Source organism: Bison bison, unplaced genomic scaffold, assembly GCF_000754665.1.
Source record: "Bison bison bison isolate TAMUID 2011002044 unplaced genomic scaffold, Bison_UMD1.0 scf7180017864492, whole genome shotgun sequence".
Classification (NCBI taxonomy): Eukaryota; Metazoa; Chordata; class Mammalia; order Artiodactyla; family Bovidae; genus Bison; species Bison bison.
This window is the reverse complement of record NW_011495051.1, coordinates 3,133,246-3,138,942: the sequence shown is the minus strand read 5'-3', so window position 1 is coordinate 3,138,942 and position 5,697 is coordinate 3,133,246.

The following is a 5,697-nucleotide window of genomic DNA, read 5'->3' as shown; positions in this document are numbered from 1 at the left end:
CCGGGAGGATTCCATGTGATGCCAGGTGGCTGGGCCCTTGAGCCACAACTACTGAGCTCGAGTGCATGCATGCTAAGTCACATCGGACCCTTTGTGACTCCATGGACTATAGCTCCCACTGCACAATTTGAGAAAGTCTGCACGCAGCAACGAAGACCCACTGCAGCCAATAAATTAATGAAAATAAAATAAAATGAAAAATCTTTAAAAAAGAAAGGTTAAGATAAATAAATAATGATGGACCATTCAGCTACTACAATAGGGGAAAGGAATCTGGATTCAAAGCACATATGACATACAAAACTGATGAATTAGAAATCTAATTGCAAATTATAAATTTAATCGTAAGATGTAAAACAGGAAAATGTCTTTAAAAATATTTTTTGAGTGAATGAATGGTATAGTTGTTGAATGAGTGGATTATTTGCCTTCACTTCATGAGGAACATGCCGTGTTTATGCTGCAAATGCCTCCTTGTGGAACAGATGTTCCAATGCCCTAGACCAGGGATTGGCAAACCACAGCCCAGGACCAAAGCCAGCTCACCACCTGCTGTCATACTGTCTTCAAGTTAAGAATGAATTTTACTGAGGGAGGCTCAAGGCAGATGGGTATGTGTATACTTACTGCTGATTCGCGCTGTTGCACACAGAAGCCCACGTAACACTGTGAAGCAATTATCTTCGTGCATTCACGCATGCTCAGTTGCTCATGTCTGACTTGTGACCCCATGGACTGTAGCCCACCAGGCTCCTCCTCCAGGGGATCTTCCCCACCCAGGGAGGAAACCTGCATCCCCTGCATCCCCTGCATCTCCTGCATTGCAAGCAGGTTCTTTACCACTAATGCCACCTGGGAAGCATGAAGAAATGACCCTCCAATCAAAAATTTTAAAAAATGGAGAAGGAAATGGCAACTCACTTCAGTATCTTGCCTGGGAAACCCCATGGATAGAGGAGCCTGGTGGGCTACAGTCCATGGGATCACAAACAGCCGGACTTATCAACTAAACAACAACATAAGATGGATAACCAACAAGGGCCTACCGTACAGCGTAGGGAATCTGCTCGATGTTATGCGGAAGCCCGGATGGGAGGGGAGTTTAGGGGAGGATGGACACATGTTTATGTATGGCTGAGTCCCTTTGCTGTCCATCTGAAACTATCACAACATTGTTAGTTGGCTATACTCCAATATAAAATAAAATGTTTAAAAATAGTATTTTAAAAAAATACGCTACAGGAGTACACTGATAGCAAAAATCTCTCTCCTACTTGGGAGTTGAGGACTGACCTAGTTGTAATCAAAGAAATACTATAGAAATAAAAAATTTATGAATTTTACACTATTTAACTGCTTGAAAAAATTTTAAGAATGTTTTCTGATACTGAAAATTATATAAAATGCAAATGTCAGTGTCCCGTGGTCATACCCATTTGTCTACAGATTTTTTCAACAGAGACTGGCCCTCAAAACTGAAAATACTTATTATCTGGTCCTTTACAGAAAAAGTTTGCAGAGCCCTGTTCATGTGTCAAAGGAGAAAATCCTGTTGCCCAGGGGGATGCTGAGACCTACAGGGTTGAAATGAGCTTTCAAAGGTCCCCATGTTTCCTTTTTAAAAATACTTATTTATTCATTTGTTTGGCTGCATCAGGTCTTTCTTGCAGCACTTGGGTCATGCAGTATCTTTCATTGCGGTGCACAGGCTTAGTTGCTCCACAGAATTTGAGAATCTTAATTACCTGACCAGGGATTGAACCCATGTACCCTGCATTGCAAGGAGGATTCTTTTTTTTTTCTTTTATATATATATATTATTGCAATGTTTCAGGTACGCAGCAAGGTGATTCAGTTATACATATACACATATATTATTTTTCAAATTATTTTCCATTATAGGTTATTACAAGATATTGACTATACTTTTCTGTGCTATACCGTAAAGCAAGGTAGATTCTTAACCACTGGACCACCGGGAAAGTTTCCCAAGGCCCCACATTTCTGAGGGACTCTGCATTTGCTGAATTACCTGAACTGTGTCTCTGATGCTTTATAGGAAACAGAACTCAGACTGATGAAGCCATACCTTCAGAAACTGAAGGTCACCTGAGGTACTGTCCTTGAGAGACAAATCTGCAACCAACCATCTGATCTTGCCTAGCCCCAGAGATTTTTAATTGCCCCTGTAAAAAGAGAAGAAAAAAAAGTACTCGCTCTTTCTAGAAACTCTGAGTTTGGGACTTTGATCACAGTGATGACAACATCCGATCAGAACTCTATTCTGCTTCACTCCTTCTGCAGGCATTTAAGGGCAGTCAGAAGCTGGCGGTGAAAGCAGCGTGCCCCACGGAGGCAGAAAAATTAGTTTCTGGGGGCAGCGGAGTGACTGCTAATGGGGAAGGGAAAGTTTCTTTTGGGGTGATGGAATGTTCTGGAGATAGATAGTTAACATAGCAGTGAGGGTTTCACAACACCGTAAATATGCTAGAAAATCACTTATCTGTATACTTAATTTTTAATCTTATTTATTTATTTTGGCTGCACCACAGGATCTTAGCTCCCAACCAAGGCTCGAACCAGCACCCCCTTCAGTGGAAGCTCTTATCCACTGGTAAAGTAAGGTAATGTTAGTCTCTCTCAGTTGTGTCCTACTCTTTGTGACCCCATGGACTCTAGCCTGCCAGGCTCCTCTCCCCGTGGAATTCTCCAGGCAAGAATACTGGAGTTGGTTGCCATTCCCCTCTCCAGGGAATCTTCCCAACCCAGTACCACCAGGGAAGTCCCTGACCCACACATTTAAAAAATAGAGTGGATTTTTACTGTTGTATGAAAATTGTATACATTGTAATTAAGTTGAATTGGTTCATGGTGCTTTTCAGGTCTACTCTATCCTTCTACTTTTCTATATATTCATTCTAATTTTTGAGAGTTTGATATTGAAACTCCAACTGAAGATCTTAATTTATCCACTTAAACATAATTTTAATATAAAGTGAAACTATATAACTTAAATGGCTTCCTTGGTGGCACTAGGGGTAAAGAACCCACTTGCCAATGCAGGAGACCCGAGAGACACAGGTTTGATCCCTGGGTTGAGAAGATCCCCTGAAGAAGGGCATGGAAACCTACTCCAGTTTTCATGCCTGGGAAATACTATGGACAGAGAAGCCTGGTGGGCTATGCTCCATGGGGTCACAAAGAGCTGGACATGACTGAAGCAATTGAGCCCACAGGCATATGTAACTTTGTTCTGCATTCTCCAAGTCTCCTGTAAGTGTGTTATCAAACTTTCATAATTTAAAAAATAAAAAAGAAAGAAAAAAATAGAGTGCATTTTACATTGCATTTATGATGACTTAATAAAAATAAGTTATTTTAAAATAACTTTTAAAAATAATTAAAAAGGCAATACTATCTCTTTCTTACTAATAGTGCTATGAAATAAGTAAATAATAGTAAATAAGTAAATAAATTTCACCTATTAAAACTCCTGCCCCAAATCACACTTCTTTTCTGTGTTCCCTCCTGATTCTTGTCCATCTGCATGGACTCTTTTTGCACGGCTATAAAGTAGATATCATGTTGACCATCCATTGGTCACGACATGGTACAATATCATTAAAAAAGAAAAACAACTCCAGGGCAGAGGGTGGGAGAAAGGGGTGAAGCGGGTCAAAAGGGACAAACTTACTATCAAAAAAAAAAAAAAGGGACAAACTTGTAGTTATAAAATAAGTCCTGAGGACATCACGTACAGGATGGTGACTGAAAGTAAGAACACTGTGCTGTGTATTTGAAGGATGCAAAGAGAGGAGATCTTAAAAGTTTCCATCACAAGAAGAAAAAGAAAAACATGTGTGTTAACTGTGTATGGTGATGGATGTTAACTAGTCTTGTTGCGATGATCGCTTCTCAATATATATTTACATAAACCAAATCATTATGTTGTACACCTGAAACTAATATAATGTTGTATGTCAATTATATCTCAAGAAAAATACTAATATAATAAAAGAAGGACTCCCTGGTAGTTCAGTGGTTAAGAATCCTGCCATTGCTGGGAACCTGGTTTCGATCCCAGGCCCGGGGAAGATCCCACATGCTGTGGGCCAATTAAGCCCATGAGCCACAACTGTGAGCCCATGTTCCTAGAGCCCGTGCTCTGCAACAAGAGAAGCCACTGCAATAAGTCCTCCGGTGAAGCTAGAGAAAGCCCATGCGTGGCAACAAAGACACAGCACAGCCAAAAATCAATTTAAAAAAAAATAAAATGAGGTAAAAATAAAGAAAAAGGGAAAATGGAAAGGAAGAAGAAAGAAAGAAGGAGGAAGGGAGGGAGGGAAAGAAAGGAAAGAAAAGGAAGAAAACTCTAGGGATGGCATGTCAGAGATGAACCTCCATACTTCTACACACATTAGCTACTTCCTGAGTCCCTGCCCCACCCCACACCCCTTCCTCTGTCTGGGTAGTTAAGCATCTGGAGCGATGCTGATGCAGGGCAGGATTACAAACATTTCTACTGAAAGGAGTAACTCATGAATATCCACATTCCCTGGGGTAGGTCTTTACTTCTGGCAGGGAGTGGACACTCAGTACATGTTAGATGAATGAATGCACACAGCGCTGGTGGGGGAAGATCTCAGCTTGCCAAAGTGTAACAATAGTGGTAGGCTGGTCAGTGTTTAACAATCAGCTCTCTTGGAGGGGAATTTAGATACCTCTATATATCCAATATGGGGCTTCTCTGGTGGCTCAGCAGTAAATAATCTATCTGTGATGCAGGAGATGCAGGAGTCATGGGTTGGATCCCTGTATCGGGAAGATCCCCCGGAGGAGCGCATGGCAACTCCCTCCAGTATTCTTGCCTGGAGAACCCATGAACAGAGAAGCCTGGTGGGCTACAGTCCATGGAGTCACAAAGAGTCGGACACGACTGAAGTGATTAAGCATGCATATATCTAATACACATATAAAATACATGCATTATAGACATCTCTACATGTCGAATATATTACACATATAATAACATACATGCATGGTGGGTATTTATATGTGTAGAATACACATACATGTGTGTAACATACATGCATTGTGGGTTTCTCTATATGTTGAACATACACTACATGTATATAATATACATGTATTATATAATATACAACTTTATTATAAATGTTTTCAAAATAAAGGAGGTATAGGATACAATTTACAAGTAATAATCACAGGACTTCCCTGGTGGCCTGGTGGTTAAGAATCTGCCTGCCAATGCAGGGGATGGGGGTTCTATCCTTGGTCCAGGAGGATCCCACATGTCACAGAGCAACTACGCCCATGTACCACAACTACTGAGGCCATGTACCTTGGAGCCTGTGCTCTGCAAGAGAAGTCACCGCAATGAGAAGCCTGCGCATCACAATTAGAGAGTAGTCCCCACTTGCCACAACCAGAGAAAAGTCAGAGAAGCAACCAAGACCCAGCATGGCTAAAAAAATTTTTTTAATAAAAGAAATGTTTTAAAAGAATGTCATATGAATGAAACAGTGCACCATGTTACTTTTTGAGACTGCCTTCTTTTGGTGACTGTAATGTCTGTGATGCTCACCCAAGTTCATGCATGTACCTATAGTGTGTTCCTTTTTGTTACTGAGTAGCATTCCATTGTGTGGAATTAATCCTCATTTTCTTTTTTCTTTTTAA